General features: G+C 37.3%; 1 protein-coding gene across 1 annotated transcript in view; it reads right to left on the minus strand.

Annotated features, from left to right (window-relative positions):
* The window catches only part of LOC145694482 (uncharacterized), a 55,068-nt gene that overhangs the window by 21,279 nt on the left and 12,779 nt on the right, over positions 1–21,010 (minus strand). The gene's annotated exons all lie outside the window — the stretch shown is intronic.

Raw genomic sequence — 21,010 nt, forward strand, 5'->3', positions numbered from 1 at the left:
ATGAAAATATAATGAAACTAATTGTAAATCTGAAGTGAAGTGATTCAAATAAAAGCGTATAGATCTAATTAAATACTACTAAAATTATTCCTCAATAAAGTCTTAAAATTCACTTAAATTAGGAATATTATTAACAAATGTGCTGTCCATCGGCGATTAGGGGCGTGAAGGTAATTGCTGCCCCCACTTTTTTGGCTTTACACTATAACCTAATTACATGCCCTCTTACTATTAGTAGTGTTTTGTCCCCCTTTTTAGTGTTCATACCCAATTGCCGTCACTGGTACTTTCCATTGCAAGTGAATAGATCTGTGTTTTTGCGCAACTACAATTGATTACGGAAAGTAAGAAATTTAACGCTTGATTAGAATTATTATAGTTATTTAGTATACTAAATATTAAATTTGTCTTTTAAAAAAAAAAAAGGTTTGCACGTGTATGTTATATGGGAACATAAGAAACTGCAAATAATAAAATGTGGAATTGTTACAAATGATTATAGCTGTTTCATGAATTTGGTGTAGCTATGATATTTGGCATATTATCACGAAGCTTTACCATAATATAGACCTTAATTTATTTAATTTCGAACTTAGTCAAATTCGGTCCAAACATTAGCTATTCACAACACTCTATTCTCCAATTCAGCTCAGATTAGGTTATTTTCAAACAAAGTTAAACTATTCTGAACGACTGGTTTGTTTAAATTTACCTGTTGGTACAAACATCCAACTGCTTATTAAAATTAACTGAGCTACCCAATCTTAGTTCAGATTTCTTTTTCAAATGAAGTTTAAACTGTTAACTCATTAAAGACACTGAACCAAATCCATTCGTTCGTTTAAATTTATTATTATTATTATTATTATTATTATTATTATTATTATTATTATTATTATTATTATTATTATTATTATTATTATTATTATTATTATTATTACATTTGATTCACAACTTATGAACCAATGATTTGAAGCAATCTATGTCGGAAGAGTTTTCATTTACTGGTTGAGAAAATAAACAGATTTGTTTTATTTTAAATTTTCATTTTTCTCAGTGTAAAGATCCATCGAATTGTATGTTTTTAATACTCATAGTTCTTGTATTCATTGAATAAGACATATTTCACTGTAAGAAAGCGTAGTTATAAGGAATTAAGCAGAAAGTAAAAAGAAAAATGTAAACAAACTTGTATGTTATACGAAACTGAAAACAATTAAATATCAATTAATTTCGAAGCTCTAGTAGTAAAAATGACAATAAAATAACACTATTAAGTAAGAAGTTGTGTCAATTATTATATAAACTCTCCTGACACTGATGGACATGCTACTTATAAACATAATAAAACGATTAAGTTGAGTTGATTTTGAATTTAACGTCCCTTTCAGCAGCGAGGCTATATGAGACGAGACCTACTGATTAACGTGGAATCTGAACCACATGAGCTCCCACCGGGAAGCGAACCTGGATCTCCCACGCCATGAGAAGTGAGATCCAAACTGCGTGAGCTTCTGCCGAGAATCGAACAGGATGCCCTGCGCCGGAGAAGCTTACGCTGACCATATAGCCACGGAGGAGCTCTCATTTGCGAATTCTAATTAGAAAGTATTGGATTTAAATACCTTTTTCTCTGTGCACTCAAAATTAATTATAAATTCTAATTAGAAAATATTGTATCGTTTCGTGCAATAGGAAATAGTTTAGCCGAAATCGTATTTGGTATGGAAAGACTGAAACTAGATTGGAATGATGATTTCTGGTGAGTCTACCAGCAAACCTCAGCAACGATTCGCGAGGACAACACAAGAACAGGTTTTCTCTTCTGAAAACAATAAGACCAGACCAGGGAGAAGGCCGTGGAAAGAGCAAGAGACCACCTGCTGCTCGAAAACCCTTTTATCTGAGCCGTTTTTACGCGCCGTATTTACGCTCGAAGTTAAAAGCAGCCAGACTTTTCAAGCGTATAAAAATTCGGTACGTAAACGTACGCCAGGTCCCATACACTAACGTATTGACAGCTGCTAACAAGACTAGCGCATGAAATTTTATGGCTACGACTGAAAAATACGTCAGTGTATGGCTGATGTAACGCTGTAGCAGGTGTACACGGGCCCTCCGCACACACTTCAATCTAACACGATTCGTAAGACGATTGCGAATTGTTTATTTCACAGTTGACGGGTGCGAGATGGAATCTGTGGACCATATCACGTTGAGTCCGGGGATTTTCTTGGCACGCCAATCGACGGATCTCTCTTAGCACTACAGGTATCACTTTGCTTGCAGCGTTTCTCCTGGCGATTTTTGCGGGTGAATGTTTCACAAAGGGAGCCTGTTGTGTGTAACAGGCCAAAATAGCTTTCACAGTCGTCATCTCGAGTGTTAACCTTTCTCCCGACATTGTTTCACAATATGTACGTAGGAAAACTTAGCATGGAAAAGTCCATTACGTAAACCTTACAACACCGGTATATTTTCGGCGTTACTTGCTAACATTTGATAACACTCACGCACCTACAAGATCAGACACAACACTGCTCCCACCAGCAAACCCATAATTCCAGCATGATACGCCAGGTGACACCTATGGCAGAACCGAATCGAAAATGGACGGATATACAGCGAACAATCGTGTATTTGATGTAATGTTCTATATTACATAACCGTATGATACTTATAATTTTCTTACATCCAAATTCTTTGCAATAGAACGCAGATTCTTTGTTGAAAATACGTAATTTTTCTTAAACAGGATTCGAATCTGTAAAATGAAAATCTGCATGCAACTCCGTTATGCTAACCACTACACCAAGAAAACTTTACTCTAGAAGTTGCCCATCTGTGTATATTATTAGTAGAGACCGGATGTTAGGCAAAATGCCTATTCTTTAATATTAAAGATATGATCAAAAATAACGTTTTAAAATTTATATGGGGGGTTATAGTTTCGATTTAAGCCAATTTTATTTTGCCTATTTTGCCTATTTCGACCTTTACTGCCTAAATAATTGCTTTAGTGCCTAATGTTCCCTATTCTATGCATTAAAAAAAATAAGCCTTCATTGGGAAAATGTATAATTTATATAACATAAATAATACATACATATATACGTATATTAGGTGTTTGTAAACACAAGCACATGGTACGTTACACGTTTACACAGGGTGAATTTCAAAGATGTGCACATACTTCCGAGGTGATTAATGATATCAAAAGAAGACAAAAAGTCCTGTTGCATGTGCAATTCCGCGTCGTGTACGAGTGACAGGGGTGCCAACTTGGAATCGAAAATCGAATCCTGACAATTGGAGCGGAACAGACAGATGTGCACATACGTTGGGAGGTGATTCGTGACTTGAAAAGAAGACAAAAAGTCCTCTTGAATGTCACGAATCACCTCCCAAAGTATGTGCACATCTTCCAGGTTCACCCAGTATATATGGAATCCATAACAAGCTTCGTTTTTATATATACAACAAAAGAAAATATTGACAAAGAAGTATGTTTCTATATTCTTTGAACATTATTTATGATTAGAATCTATTTAATGGTTTTCAGTATTTATCTTCATTATTTCGAGCTACATTTTAGTGCCTATTTTACTGCCTATTTTTTAAATTTTTAGTGCTTATTTGCCTGCCTATTTTCTAGGTTTTTAGTGCCTAAACATCCGGTCTCTAATTATTACCTTGCTGATGTACATCTCGTAGAAGCATGAATTTTGTATCACCAAGTAAAGCATATTTTGTTTTCATTTGTCTTTTGTCAGATTTTATTATTATTATTATTATTATTATTATTATTATTATTATTATTATTATTATTATTATTATTATTATTATTATTATTATTATTATTATTATTATTTGTATACAGCAATAACATATTTACTTGACTGCAACGTCCATATAGCCAATGTCTCTGCTGCAAATGCTCATGTTACTCTATAGCAGAACGGAAATAAAATAGATTTACCTGTGAGCACAGATCTGAGGGACGTAAGGATTTTAGTCTTATTTTCTTGCGGTCTAGGTTTCCATGGCCAGAAGTGTACAAAAGGATAGACGTGTGGAGTAGAGGCTTGTTCCTTACTTCTGTAACTAACGCTTGATCTTGAGCGGCAATAGTCACTTCAGGCCTCCCAGTTTTTCGCCGAGACGTGAGCCATTTACACATTTTTCATGACACTGAATCCATTTCTTGACTGTTTACTTGCTGCAGCCCAGATCTCTAGCGATTCGAGGGACAGTTTGTCCCATTGTTGTTCAGACTATGATTTATCCTTGGATAGCAGCACTCAGTTCTCCACAACCTTCAGAGCAAGGCATTTGGACAGTCTTAGAAATTTGCCGCTCAAGATCAAGCGTTAGTTACAGCAGCAAGGAACAGGCCTCTACTCCACACACCTATCCTCTCGGACAAAGCCAGGTCATATAATTGTTCCCACAAAGCAATAAGGAAAAGATTATAGGAGGCTGGTCTATACTGTCAAGACGTGCTACGAAGACTCTCCTCACTGAAATTCACAAAGAATGGAATGGCTACAGAAGAATATAACCCAACCTCAATCATATTGGGACTTAGTTATCTAGACCGATGAGGTTTTCAAGTCTGAGCAGCAAGACAGTTATATTGTATAGACCACGCGCAGCCAGATATGGCGGAACAAAAATTATCTTCAGGACGAATATAAGCAAACTTCTGGATATATATGACGGCTACTGGTCCTAGAGATTTAGTTACAGTGCTTACAAGAATGAACAGTAGTGTTTACGTTAATATCCTCGAAAATACGCTTTCCTTAGAAAGAAACTTCCCCAAACAGAAGGTGTGTGTACTTATGCATGACAACAGTGCTGTTTACACTTTTCGGCAAATACGAAAGTTGCTAAGTGAACAACCGGAGATTTGTAAAAAGTGGCGCCGTCTATCCAGGCCTGTAGCCAACCCAAAAATGTAGGGGAGGCCGGTAGAAGTTAGGGAGGCCGACCCAACCATATTATAATTCATTTGCAAGCCTACCATGAAAATTTTATGGGGGCCAGTGAAAATTTAGGGGAGCCCGGCCCACCCTAGCTCCTTCCCCCTTGGATACGGACCTGCCTCTATCCCCAAATTAGAACCCAATTGAATATTTGTGGGTCTATATTATTGAAAAATGCAAAGAGAGGCGTCAGGACAGAGACCAAACGTTTCTTCAAAACCATGTTATGAAATTGTGGCAACATATCGTCCTATTGCTCGACAGTTGTATCTAATATTCCCTGTTGGCTTCAAGAAATAATTGACTTTGGAGGTGACTACACGAAGTACTACTGTATTAATTTTGTGTAAACATTGTTCCATTTATTTATTGTACTTTCTCAAGAGTAAGTCATTCTTTCTTTATCTTTTATTGTTTGCTAACTTATTTGATACGTTAAAACGTAAGGGAAGGGTAGTATATTTCGAAAAGTAACTGTGAATTTACTTTGAACGTGTTTGAAAACGCATTCATTTATTATTCTAACCCGTATATCACTCCTAATATTACTTTCATTTCAGGTCATTGTTGACTTAATTTCACGTCTCTAATCAAAGTATTCCGATCTTATTTAACGATGCTTTTCCTTTTGGTTGTTTAATTTCTGGATTCAAGTATTATTTTAATTCCAATAAATAAAACACATTTTCTTTATTGTCACTTCTTTAGTTGAGTTCGAATTTGAGAAAAATGTAGTATAATCTAATTTCTTCATTCTTCATATAATGTAGTAATAACATAACATTAGTATGATTTTACTTCTCATTTGTTCAGTCGATTAGTGAGAACTTAGATCCTATCGAACATTAAACCTGGTAATTCTTTACGCAATGACAAGTGCAATATGCATTTTAACTCTTCTTTATCCTCCACAATAACAATCTAATGCTTTGTATTAGTTAAAAAATAAAGCAACGACAAGTTTGCTAAGAAGACCTTTTGTTCCATACAGGTCAAGAAATAAAATTAGGCATACACGTGTTAAAATATTTCGAATTCTTAACCTAATGTTATTAAATTTGTCACTATAAGTTCGGAAGAAAGAGGGAAGCACGAAGTGCAAAAATTTATAATAATTTACTTAATACTGATTGTCATTAAAATTGTGTATGTTTATTTCTGAAAAAGTATAATAAACCTAGAATATTGTTAGTAGTTAACATGTTTCTAATTTTAGATTCGAACTTGAAAGTTACAACTTAGACAGTGGCGTGTCGAAAAGTCAGGGCGTTAATGGGAGTTGTAACCCCTCCCATTGAGTCTTTTATATTCTATTGAAATGAAAAGCATTTCAATTTTCTTAAATCTTGGAAAAGCAACAATCTATGTGTGTGGAGGATGGATAATTTATACTACGACTTATAAAGCTAACCAAGAAAGTTCTGTCGCTTTTTGTGGAGGTCTGTGTTCAATTGGTCCACACGCCGTGAGTTGAATGCGAATAGAGATAAGGCCAGGGTCTGTTGTTGGTATACCCAACATACTACCTGGTTGTGGCAGTTCAGTTACACCATGAACTTGCGTAAGGACAGAGTGAACATGGAACCTCCACAGAGCGTCATATGGGCGTGTGTGCAGCACGAGTTCAAACTGGGGTCAAACGCCGCTGCAGCGAGGCAGAAGATATGCCAAGCCTTTGATGAGGGTGTCATAACTACGCGGACAATGCACAGGTGGTTTAACAAGTTTAAGGACGGCGACGAAACACTTGAAGACGCACTATGTGCTGAAGACCAACACATGTACGAAATGAAGATCTTCAGGCAGCAATTGAGGCGAACGATGGCCAGACATGTGATGAATTGGGACTACAATTTAGTATGAGTGGAGAAGCCATTCGGAAGCACCTCCATCAACTTGGGAAGCATCAACATCAAGTTGTGTCGATGGGTCCCACATGATTTGTCTCCGGACCAGAAGGCATGCGAGCAGACACCTGTGTTTCTTGCTGTCTCGTCTGAGGAAGGAGCCATTTCTGGTCAGGGTGTTAACGTGCGATGAGAAGTGGGTCCTGTACGAAGCTCCACGGCGCCGTCATCATTGGTCAGCATCCAATGAACCGCTTCCCAAACAGCCGAAATTAGCACTGCACCAGAATAAGGTTCCTCCGTGTGTTTGGTGGACTGCTCGCGGCATCGTTCTTTGAAAACTGTTACCAGCGGGATCTGCTTTGCTTACAATTTTCTTATTTTGCTTTATTTTTCTCGAAAGTTATATTATTTATTACTCCACTGTTTTGTTAAAGAAAGTACCAAGAAGCAATATTATATGAAGAATACTGAGATATTAGTGAAAATATGAAAGTTATAATATATGCTTTTTTTCTCTTTGCGGATAGGGTACTATGGGATTTCGCAAAACTCCCATTTTTAAACATTTCCAAAATATGTGTTAAGAAAGTTTTAAAGAGTGTTATAGGTATGTGTTTACCGAAAATCACAAGTCGGTACCCCTAACGGTTACAAAAATATGAGGAAATAAAAAGCGACACTATAGATACGTGGGGTTTGCGTGCTAGACAGTACAATTTAAAAAAAAAATAAATGACTGTTGAGACCTAACAACAACTCTAAGAAAACTTAGGCCTATAATCTGACAATTAGACATGACGCAAGGAGAAAAATCAGCTAAGTTTTCATCAGATTAAACTGACAAACGTAATTTTGGCAAATACAGCCATGTAAATAAATATTGCTAAATGCGCGAAGAATGTTGAAGGTACGCTGAGAAAAAAATTGTGGGTGGCGTACTTAAAAAGGTAGATTACATGCGTAATTCCTGTAGTTTTTGGACTTAACGTACAGCAGACGTATAACTGAAAACGCATGTTTTATAATACTTTCCGTACAAGTGTTCCGTCTATACGTACTTTCCGTATGAAACAATATAAGCGGTCAGGATCTCACATACAAATGGACGTATATAATATACAGCTGAGGAATGTAACATAAGTATATGCATGTGATATACGGAAAACTGTTAGATGTCAAACATCCTGCAACAGCATGATGTAACGTCTAAGGGCAGTGCATATGTAGCATATAGATATGTATGCTCCATACTGGTTTCTGTAGTAAGCAAGAGGATTCCGGATATTTGTGCAATATACCGCTGTCCGGAGAACAGATTTTTCTCAGTGTAGATTGTAACATTGATTTAAATAAATCGAGATTATTTGTTTATTGTTTTCCCGCAAAGCATTTTTATAAGATGTCATCATGAGTTTTTTAAGCGATTCTTTTGTAGTTCGATTGTTAATATCTTCAGTCCGTACAATTAATTGCAGGGAACGAAGAGAAAAAGGTAGTTGCAGCTTAGGGAAGTTTCGTGTATTATACTCAGTGATTTATCTACACCCCCTAACACACCCAGCACCCCCTAAAGTTTTCGAACACCCCCCAATTAGGGGGTGCAATACTAAAAAGATTCATTCTCGTTCTGTCTAAAGGCCCTCCAGAACTTTGTAGAAAATATTTTAAATGATTTTATCTTTAGGCAGAACGGGAATAGTATTAGAACAGTGTTTCTTTTTCTGCTAGCCAAAAGGGCTAGCCACCTTTAAGAGGGTTATGCCCTCTGCTAGGAATGAGGTGTAGTAATAGGATAGGCTAAGGTTACTGTGGTTGGGCTAAGTGTTAAATATTTAATATTAAATATTTATTAAATATTTATTAACTTCAAATTGTCAAATTAATGAAACATGATGACTTAAGGAACTTTGATCCTTAACATTTGGTGAGGTGAGAAACAACAAGTTAAATATACAAAATAACACAATGATTAGATATACGTGAAAACGTGCATTGAAAAAATGTGAGTGAAATATAAGAATAGAAATAATAATACAACACATTTCAAAATATATCAATAAGTATGAAAGATGAGGCGAAGTGAAATACACAATACAACACTTTAGGTTATGTTAGTGAGACAGATGAGCTTATTCTTCAGCCTAGGGGCTGCTCTAGGCACTGATGAGAACATGGGGAGCCCAAGTTAATAAACAACGGTAATCACTGTGCGGGAAATGATGGATGGATGAGAGGAAGATGATCGTGAACAACATATTCTGAAATGAATCGCAAGGTTGGGTCTGGGGGTTGAAGCGTGTAGTGATATAATGTAAAAAGTAGAGAGAGTGGTGGATAATAGTAAGTGTAAGGTGTGGGATGAACTGCTAAATAATGCATTGTATCTTGAAGTAATGGGTGGCGAGTTTGAAAGCGTTTAGAGATGTATGATAGCCGCAGTTTTTCAAGGTGAAATTTCAGAATTGGAAAAGTAATATGGCGGTAAAGTTCCTGCGTAGAGATAGGGAGCTTAATGCGATAACCTGTACGGAAAGCGTGGCGTTCTAAGATGAAAAGTTTATGATAGCACTGAGGTCGGGCGGCTATCCAGGCAGTGAAACCATATGTCAAAACAGGTCGGAGGAAAACTTTGTAGATGTTGAGGATTGTGTGTGGCTTCATACCCCAGGTAGTACTAGTAAGGCGTTTCAAAAGATTGATGCGATTATAGGCTTTAGTAGTGACTGTTTTCAGATGTTGCGACCACGTAAGATGGCGATCAAAGGTAATTCCCAGATACGTTACTGTATTTTTGGCCTGAAGCGGCACGTGATCAACATGGAGAGATAAGCGACGTGGGTTTCTGCGAACTCTGGAAGAGCGTCGTGGAGGTAAGAAGACCATGGCCTCTGTTTTGGTTGCGTTAATAGTAAGTCTCCAGTGAATACATGTGGTACTCCTTCTAAGTTACAGGTTCGGAAACAAGACGGTGTGCCCTCATAAGAAAGTTTCTAAATTGGATGCAGCTAACGAATTTGATAATCTAAATACCAATGAAAGGTATTCAGACGTGAATGAATCATACATCCAATGTATTTTCGTACATCTAATGTTACCTGTAGATTCCGGAGAACATTGATTTACAGATACATCATTTTTTTCTTTAAACTTTCTGGCAATAAATCCCTTACACAAATATAGAAATCAATAGAATAAATAATTGTTATTTATATCTTTAGATTATCATTTGTGGTTTAAAATTACACAAAATTATTTTCTAAATTATTTAGTAGTTTTGTTTTAAGAATACACTCTATATTACACACATTTTCTTCTTTTTTAAACTTAATTACAAGAAATTTTCAAAGATTATTTATGTCAGAGAGACAATTTTATAACATAAACATGAGGTACGTAACAAGTAGTAAACTTAAATCCAACAGCACAGATAGACATAACATCGGCATATTGAATAAACATAAACCAAACATTCAAACGTTAACATTGAAATAAAATGAACAAAACTGAAACGGACCGTTACAGGTTGCGACGGGCTTCAGAAAAAATTGTAGTGAACAATAAGAAAATACAATTTTTTACATAAACAGATTTATATACTAATGCTCAGGTCGATCATTATTACATTCTGGAGGGTAACGGCTCAAAACATCTGCTATGACGTTATCTTTTCCAGTAATGTGTTCGAACACTAAATCGAATCTTTGCAACTTTAAAATCAGTCTGGTAGTTCTAGGTTCTAGGTGCTTCAACGTAAATGCATGGGTTGCCGCAGAGTTATCACAATGGACAATAGTCCTTCGTCCTAAAAGATAACTTTGAAAATGTTCACAAAGATACAGAATAGCTGAGAGTTCTAATTGAAACACTGAGAGCCCTTTATATTGAGCCAAGTATCCTGCCAAATTTTCAGAACTGGCATCACTAAAAAGACGAAATGGTAAGGAAAGTCCGGCTGTCCTAACGCTGAAGGTTCACTTGCGAGAACTCGTAGTTTCATAAAAGAATTCATTGCAACTTCATCCATAACAAAAGGTTTGTTTTTCTTCAATAAATCGAAGAGAGGAGCAGATAACTTCGAAAAATCTTTGATATGCTTATGGCGCCAACCTACGAGCCCAAGGAAGGAGCTTAAGTGTTTCTTATTCTTAGGGATCGGAAAACATCTAATCGGTTCATTAGATTTAGGGTTAACTTTTATCTCATTCCCATTGACGATATGTCCTAAGAAATTGACCTCTTTCAACAAAAATTTGCACTTTTGATAATTTAATGAGAAATTTGCCTTTTCAAATATGTTGAATACTGCCTCTAAAGGCACAAAATGTTACTCCAAAGACGACGAAAAACACAAAACATCATCTAGGTACACAATCACATAAGATCTTGTTGACATATCGAAGAATCGATTCATTGTTTCCTGAAACACAGCTGGTACAGATTTTAAACCCATAGGAAGTGCGAGCATGCCGTATTGTTGTCCTAAATAAACAAAGCTGGTACAAGGACGTGAAGAAGGATGCAATCGAATACCATAGTAGCCAGAGGTACAATCAAAGGATGTAAAATAATTTGCTCCGGATAAACGAAATAATAGATCATTAATGGGTTCAACCTGAATCTTGGGAGAAATTACTTTCAAATTTAATCCCCGCAAGTCCAAGACTGGTCATACTCCTCCATTCGCCTTTCGGACCCAATGAATGGGATTTCGGTAAGGGGACAATCTTTCCTCCGCTATACCATGTTTCACCCATTTGTTTAATTCTTTCTCGAATTCTGCTCTCATAGCCTGAGGAATGTTATATATTCTTCCTACGACAGGTTCATTGTCGGTTAGTTCAATCTTATATAAATTTGTTTTTATAGGACGTGGATAATCGGTAAAAAGGTGACGATATCTCACAAGTAATGTAAATAATCTCTGTTTAGTTTCCTCATCTATATCAGTTCTGTCATAAATAAATGTTCGTAATTCACCTTCAGAGATACTAGGTTCTGGTGGAACTTCTCTATCTAAATTGTCAAAGATTTCACTTCTTTCTAATTTATCCATAGTATCAGCGTCAGTTATCACAGAGAGGCAGACACAAGCTGGTTTATTTAAAGTCAGAATAATCGAAATTCCTTTGCTATCAGTCAGACTTAAATGTTGCTTCTCTATATTTAGCACGGCATGAAATTTCTGTAGAAATGGACTCCCAAATAATGTCTGGACGCATCGATTTTACTACAAAGACAGGGACTTCAAATAAATGGTTATTAATATTAAAAGTTAATAATTGTCTGCCCTTAACTGGAAAGTTTTCTTTTCCGGCAAATGCTTTCAATGTAATTTCTCCATATGGCTTTAGTTTCGCAGATGGAAATTTTTGTTGAATCTGTTTCCAAATTCGGTCACTGATTAAATTTAACTTCGCTCCAGAATCAATAATAGCAGTAAGGTTTAGTGTTCCTAAACTGCAGGAAATAGAAGGGGAAGGATAACAATATTCATCTTTAGTAATAAGAGATTCTTGATCCAACTCATCTATAACGAAAGAAACTGTATATTTTAAGTTAGTTTCGGTATCGTCCAGCTTATCAGAATTACTATCACAGGATCTCGCAATGTCATACTTTCGCATTAAATCTTCAAGTTTAGCATCTGAACAATGATACAACTTTAAATTCTTAAAATTGTGGGTTCCGAGGTTTTGTCCTCTTAGAGTTCTTAAAACTGCACAATTTTTCAATATCCTGACTATAAGATAAAGTCCAACATATGTATTGGCATATTTATGCGTGCGATGTATATTAGCAACTGATGGAGTATGAGTTTTTATCATCACCAGATCGTTCTCATGTAACTGAGTTTGACGCGGATTCTGGGGTGGATGTTCTTTTTTATAATTAATCTCAATTAGCAACTGTTTATCTTGGGGCTCCATTTTTGATAACTCCTGAGGCCATGGAAAATTTCTTTTAAAGGAATCGGTTGCCGAATATGAGAGAAATAACTCGGATGGACTCCGATTAATCGCTGAACACAGAGAATTATTCAAAAGATCCTGAACTTCTTCAATCGATTTACTCCATTTAGTGTGATCATTCTCGCATTTCACTCGTAAAAGACGATTTAATTCACGATGTCTGCGCTCTACTAATCCATTCGCATGTGGAGAATAGGCAGAAGATGTATGAGGCTGAATGTTATGCATTTTGCAGAATTCTCTCCATGTTTTCGAAGTAAACTGACTCCCTTTGTCTGTAATGATATCGCGTGGATACGGAAAATTATGAAAGTAAGCTCTCTCTAACACTTGAATTATTTCTCTAGTATTAGCTTTTCTTAACGGATAGAAACTGATAAATCGAGTATATACGTCAATGATTGAAAGTATGTAATAATAACCATAACTACCAGGAAGTTTACCCACTAAATCTATACAAAATTTTTCATGGGGTTTTTCTGCATCGATATGGTAATTTTCGCTCATTATCTTTCGGTTTCTAAATTTGGTATGAGCACACTTTAAACAGTCATTTATACAAGAGGTAATATCTCTTTTCTGTCCTCGCCAGAAGAAAATTTTCCTAGTAAAAGCAAATCTTTTTTTACACCAAAATGACCTCGTTCATGAATTTTAGTTACAACCTCTTTAGCCAAGGATTTTGGTATCACCAATAACCAACGAAACGTTTTGCCGTCTTTTACAAAAACCAAGACTTCAATTACAGTAATATTGTTAATATTTCGGTTGTTTTCTAGTAAATCAATAAATTTCTTACAATAAGTGTCTTGCTTCTGATGTTTAAAAATTTTGTCTGCTGAAATAATCTCATTTTCTTCCTGGAATACAAAATTTAGTGATTTAGATTCTGTTTCCAAAGAAGGGCAAAGTCCTGTATCATCGCAACCCTCTCCCCCTTCTAGATTGAGTTGCGAGACTCGTTTCCCATTATAGTTTCATTAGGTGAAACAGCCAAGTTAACTTCTTGAGTAACTACTAAGTTAGCAGTATCTGTTTGTGTCTCAGCAGTTCTTTGGTTTCGTCGATTTCGTATAAAAGGTCTTCTTCTTCCATACTATATCCCTGATCCACCCGGGACTCTATCATTATTTCTACCATAAGGCTGGGGATTATTTCGTATATTCCAACTAGAAGTATTATATGTTTGGATTGCGTTTTCATTTCGATCGGTCTGCTGATTCACCCGCGCAAGTCGTACATAAGGTTTCGCGTTGTTATTGGATTGGTTTCTAGCAGGATTGTTTTCACCAGAACTAATACTTGAAAGTCTCAATAGTAAATCCTCTACAGAAGTAACTGGAACAACTATCAGCAAACGGGATTCATCTCGTGGTAGACACGTTAAAAGCAGATCAACCAGTTCTTTCTCGTTGTATTCTTCTGCCACGCTGTTATATCTCTACCAAATGCCACGCAAACTCCATTACTGACGGGTACTTTAACCTGTCATACCTGGTGAAAAGCAATTGACGCTTTTGCTCACGCTCCAGCACCGGTGACATGTATTGAGCCTTGAAGTATTTTACAAAATCCTCGTATGTCAAGATGTCTTTGGAGATACTACGAAACCAACCACTAGCGCCACGCATTAAACACTGAGGTACTAAAACAAGCTTATCTTCATTGGATAAATTAAAAATTTTGGAATACCTTTCGAACTCATCCAAAAATTTTCTGGCAGTTCCAGGGGTCAATTGACCTCCAAAACCAGGAAAACTCTGTATATCTTTTGGTTTTAATGTATTTCCTTTAATTTGTAGTTCCTTTGGTAAGACGCTAATTCTGTTTATATTAGAGTTAATACGATCAACGTCATTACTATCGTAGTTATTAGCAGGTAATGTCGAAATACAAGGTGACATATTACTGACAGTAGTCACTGTTTAAGTTGTAGTGGTAAAATTTGTAGTCAACGTAGGAACGTGAATTTCGCCTATGTTAAATGGCAGTGATCGTGATGGTTCACAACTTCGACCGACAGTTCCCTCACGCAATTTAACCATTTCAATTTTTAATTCTGTATATTTCATATTAAGATCGGTATATTTCTTTTCCCCATCTATCGTGAATTTACGCAAATTATCTTTCGTAATTGTATTTTCGTCTTATAATGCTTGTAGATCTTTCCGTATTTCAGAGTACTGTTTTCTGTCTTCAACAGCATTTTCCTTTAGCTGTGTTATTTCTACTTCTTGCAGTCTAACTACCGAAATAACAGCCTCAATCTTTTCTTCCATTTGAGTAGTTTCTGTTTTTAAATCTTTGTGCCACTCTTCCCGGATTGTTCTAAACTCCTCTTTCATCTCCGATCTAATAGCTGCTTGCTCCTGTTTCATGTCCATAAACATATTTTCCATTTTACATAATTTCGACAATATTATTTGTAATGTGCTTTCCTGTGTTTGCCCTAATGACGTACTATCACTATTATTATTGTTTTTCTCGACAACGTTTTCATTAGCACCAATCATGTTTGTTTTTGATCGAGATGTATTGACGTTAATAGGGCTATTCAAATTGCTTGACGCGTTACTCCCAGACAAACGCAGGATGGGCACATTTTCGGGTGCACTATTTTCATTTTTGCACTGTGGACATAGCCATTCCACTTCACTGTGACTTAAAGTATCAAAGTCTTCGTTAAGTATATTCATGCAGTCGAAATGATACCAAGACTCACAGCGACTACACATTATAGAATTTACAGTTTCGTCACTTGATGATAAACTAGAACTCGACGCGCAACACGCATACTCACTATTCTGCTTATTAGCAATAGAAAGTTTATCACTTCTCAATGTCATTTCTGTTTTCATACAATACCCCGGAATCCTAAGTAAACACTAGTATAGTATTCAATTAGTTAGAACTTAAACACTTCTTCGACGACAATACAACTCCCGTCTTAGTTTCTTAATCATAAAGTTGTTGCCAAACCAACCTGAAAAGTCCTGTTCACAGTCGCCATTTTGTGGTACCCCTTCTAAGTTACAGGTTCGGAAACAAGACGGTGTGCCCTCATAAGAAAGTTTCTAAATTGGATGTAGCTAATGAATTTGATAATCTAATTACGCTAATCTAAATACCAATGAAAGGTATTCAGACGTGAATGAATCTTACATCCAATGTATTTTCGTACATCTAATGTTACCTGTAAATTTCGGAGAACATTGATTTACAGATACATCATTTTTTCTTTAAACTTTCTGGCAATAAATCCCTTACACAAATATAGAAATCAATAGAATAAATAATTGTTATTTATATCTTTAGATTATCATTTGTGGTTTAAAATTACACAAAATTATTTTCTAAATTATTTAGTAGTTTTGTTTTAAGAATACACTCTATATTACACACATTTTCTTCTTTTTTAAACTTAATTAAAAGAAATTTTCAAAGATTATTTATATGTCTTTTTTCAAGATACAAATTCAAAGACAAAGAATTTTTCAAGATACAAATTTTATAACATAAACATGAGGTACGTAACAAGTAGTAAACTTAAATCCAACAGCACAGATAGACTAAACGTCGGCATATTGAATAAACATAAACCAAACATTCAAACGTTAACATTGAAATAAAATGAACAAAACTGAAACGGTCCGTTACATACGCCAGGTACTGAAACGATCGATAGCAAGCTGGAGGGCGGTATTGATCTGTTGGATGGAGTTTCCGAGTCCAAGGAAAGCCGTGTCATCGGCATATTGAAAAATATGAACGTTATCAGATAGTCTGGGCATGTCAGCGATGTATAAGAGGTAGAGTAAAGGAGATAATGCAGACCCTTGTGGCACTCCAGTAAGTAGAAAGATCGGATGCGATAAACAATCATGAATGGATATGTAGGCGAGACGGTTGGTAATGAAATTGTATATTAGGTGGATGTAGCACATGGGGAGTCGAAACTGAAGAAGTTTGTATATTAGCCCGTGGTGCCAGACTTTATCAAACGCCTTCTCTAAGTCAAATAGGACTAGACAGGATGGTTTTGCAAAATTGTAATGTTGAGTAATAAGTGATGTGAGTCTTAAAAGCTAATCGTTAATAGAAAAAGAGGGTCTGAAGCCGGCTTGTGTGATAGGAATTAAGCTGGGATCGTTTAAGTAGGTATGTAGGCGCTTGACCAGGATGCGCTCCAGGATCTTACTGAAAGTCGAAGTTAGCTGAATAGGTCGATATGATGGAACGTTCTGGGGTGGTTTATTTGGTCTTAGAAACATGAGTGTCTTAGAGATTTTCCATGTTAAAGGGAAGAAGCCTGTGCGCAAGATAAAGGTATAAATATTAGCTAGGAGAAGTAATAACAAAGCAGGACACTCTTTGATATGGCGGTATGTTATATTATCTAGACCAGGTGCAGTATTTCGTTTCTTGTGGAGAACTTGAGAGATCTCGTGAACGCTAATAGGGTTAGATATGGCTGTGTCTGGCGGTAAGAGATGGGCGGCGTTTGGTTGAAGGTGCGGTGTGGACGTGTTAAGCCTATCTGCAGCGACTGGAGTATTGCCGGATGATGGTGTGAAAATCTTTTGCAAGTGATCTGCGAAAGCGTTTGCCTTATCACTATTGGTGTAAACAGGTGTGTCGCCTTGAAGAATCGGATAGGGTGTGCTAGTAAATTTGCCACATAATGCATTGAAACGGTTCCAAAATTTGGTTGGATGAGAAGTCTCGGATAGATTATTGCATGCGTTTACTCATTTTCGAAGTTTATACGCTTTAATGTGATTGTGAACTGTGCATTGTAGTTGGTGATGATGACGGAGTGCTTCAGGGTTACGAGTGCGAAGATAATCTCGATAAAACTGGCGTGAGCGTTGGATCAGCGTGAGATATTGCGGCGGAAGTTTAGGCTGATATGGACGAGATTTGGTGGTTGGAATATATAATTGACTTGCCTCTTGAATAGCTGAAGTAATAGTATCAACGACAGCAGTTAAATCTTCACCCGTATGTGGTTCAGTAAGATAATCTGTGAGGTGAGAGATATGTGTGCGATAGTTATCCCAGTTGACCTTATCGTAATGGACGCTTAAGCGGAGTGGTGGAGATGAGCTATGCCTGGTGATGGTATTTGGCTGATAGGTGAGTTTAATTGAGGCGTGGTCACTTCCCAACAGATCAAGAATATCTAGCGTGCAATGTGAAACGAGATTTGCGGAGGTTATGACTATGTGAGGCTTTGAGTTGGAAATGGGACGGGTTGCTTGTGGAAGATCAAGTATGATTCCAGTGGTATTGGTCGTAATGAAGTTAACAAAATTTGTCCTCTCGCCATCGGTGCGGCTATGCATATTGAAATCAGCCATGATAATGTACGTCTTATATGTATTAGGTATGTATTGTACGAAATGCTCTGGTAGAGGATGGTTGGGTCCAGGGGCGGATCCAGGACCGACTTCTGGGGGGGCGGTGGGTTGTCATACTGCTACTTTTAAGGGCTCCAAACTTTGGGATGGGTTTTATTTATATATATAAAATAAAAAAGTTTCCCCTTCTGGGGGGGCGATCGCCCCAATCGCCCCCCCTTGGATCCGCCCCTGGTTGGGTCTGATATATACTGTTGCCAGTGTGATGATGACGTTTTTGAAATAGACAGTGACGAGATATTCCGGAATAGGTGTCGTTGTATAATGATGTTGACGAAACGGTATATCCGGCGAAATTCCAATGGCCACTCCTCCATTGGCTCGGAGTGCAGGTGTAGGATTTTCAGCGTGCAACATGGTGTATCGTGGTAAACGACATGTTCGAGATCTTGTCAGAAAAGTTTGATTTAGTTAGAACACTGTGACATGTTTCTCAAGAATGAGCTGTTCAAATAAGAGTTTGTTTTTTGGTAAAGACCGGATATTTAGAAACCGAAAAGTGATAGCCATGTTATAAAGTAAACTAGTCGAGAGTAGTTGTTTGTTATTTATGAAAATGAACAGTGTTTCCTGAATAAGTAGCCGTGAAATTTACATGAAAAGTGCTTTTTGCCGCAAGAATGATTTGCTGGAGTATGTGAGGCCTTATGAAGGGATGGATATTCTGTAGAGCTAAAGTCAGGAAGGTCAGGAGTTGATCTAACGAAACAGGTGCGTCAATCGGATGTAAAGTGGTATGGGCTTGTGCTGGTGGTCGTAGTGGAACTACGAGTTCTGGGTGATCTTGAATAGGTTCCGGTTTTGCTTGACACTTGTAGCTATATGCCGGATGCTGATCGTTACAAGTAGCACTTTTAGGTGGTAACTGTAGGTTGCTACAAGTTCGGGTGGTATGCGGGCCTGCAAATATTCGCATTTACTTGAGCTTTTGCAAGCGGATGTATGATGAGCATTATATACTTGACAGCGTTCACACCTAACTGGCATAGGAACAGGTGTCCTCGATGGCTCAACACGGTGTTTATGATTGTAAATGTAAGCACCTGCTGCTAATAACTCATCTATAGTGTCTTGATGCGTGGTTAAGACACGAACCATGTGTGTAGGTCCTTGGTCATTACGAATTCGCAAGACTTTAGTGATGGTATGACCTTCCAGCTTGATCTCGTCGTGTATTTCGTCATCTGTATAAGATGGGTCAACCCCACGGATGACTACATAGAATAATGGTGAGCGTTTCGGAGGTGGAGGCTGCTTGCGAGTGGATGATGAGAGTGCTTGAATCTTTGCGTCCCGACCAAAGGTATCAATAGGCATCTTGTTTTTAATGTTACTAAGGAGAGTTGGATCGGATGTTTTTAGAATGATGCCATTTCTAGTATGCAGGGTTTGTGTAATCGCAGCTCGAGGAAGATATTTACGTAACTGAATTGCGATGAACTTCGCGTTGCTGAACTTCGTATCGAAATTTGTGAGTAGCATGGAATAAATACAAGATAAAGAAGGCGTGTTGGTATCGCTTGTAGATGCAGCTGTGCCCATTGGAATCTGATCTGGATCCGATGTAGATGCAAAATATTGTTTCTTTGATGGTGGAGATCGCTGAAGGCGTTCGGAATAGCTATTGTTCGATGCTGGTGGTGATTTGCTGCGGACGGAATCAGATGATACAATGGAAAAAGCAGACGCAATAGAAGCTTGGGAACCTCGGCGTTGCTGTGATTTACTGGTGGATGAATGGCATTGCCTGGGATCCTTTCGAAGCTGAGTCTTCCTATGACTTTCGGAAGGTCCAACAAGAACTTGAAGTAATCCCTGATGTTTACCTTTTGTCGTTTTTCCTGTGCCTAATCGTGAGTCCGCCATAGAAATATCCGTCCCTGGGCTAATGCCCAAATGAAAAGATGTGTTGCGTCTATAGATGTGTAATGATGATGATGATACGGTTCGCCCTCCAGCACTGAAAAGCGCTGTCAATTCCAGTGAGAGCGTATGCGTGCTGGTCTCGATTGTGCGTATGCAACACAATGTCCTCGAAGGCACGTTAACACTTCCCAGCTAGGCTAGGTACAAAAAAACAGCTTGTGACGTATGATACGTCAAGCTGATGAGTATGAACAGTGTTTCTTTTCTATTGGTGTGTAAATCAGAAATCAAGAAAATTTGTTTCCGAGTTTCTTTACTTTACCACACTGATTTACAGAAATACATCAATAGTCACTCCTAAACACCAATTTGTGTTTAGCCACTTTAAAGATAAATTACAAAGAAACCAAAATCATTGAAAATACTTTGCTACGGTTAGAGAAGCCACAAGCTAAATAACGTTGTACGACACTATTGTCATCTCTGTTTCACTATCAAAGTTCTAACGCACAACAAAATACAGCACTTACAAAATACGAAAGAATATTTGTATTCCCGGGAAGGTCGTATGACACTATTGTCATCTCTGTTTCACTATCAAAGCTCTAACGCACAACAAAATACAGCACTTACAAAATACGAAAGAATATTTGTATTCCCGGGAAGGGGATGGAAATGAGATCTTTCAGTTTCACTTCCCACGCTCACTCATGTCGTGTAGGCTAAAAGAGATGGTGATGATGAGGATAAATGAAATTGTGAAACGAATAAAATGGGGAAAAAACTGGATAACTCTAAGAGAACCTACGCGCACACACCGTGTTTGTCCACTAAAATACCCATTTGGCGCTGGTTGAGATCGAACCTACGCACCAGAGGTGAACGCTCCTGCACTAAATAACCACGGCCTCGGGAAG

The sequence above is a fragment of the Thermobia domestica genome, chromosome 9 (assembly GCF_964235325.1).
Source record: "Thermobia domestica chromosome 9, izTheDome1.hap1.1, whole genome shotgun sequence".
NCBI classification, from domain to species: Eukaryota; Metazoa; Arthropoda; class Insecta; order Zygentoma; family Lepismatidae; genus Thermobia; species Thermobia domestica.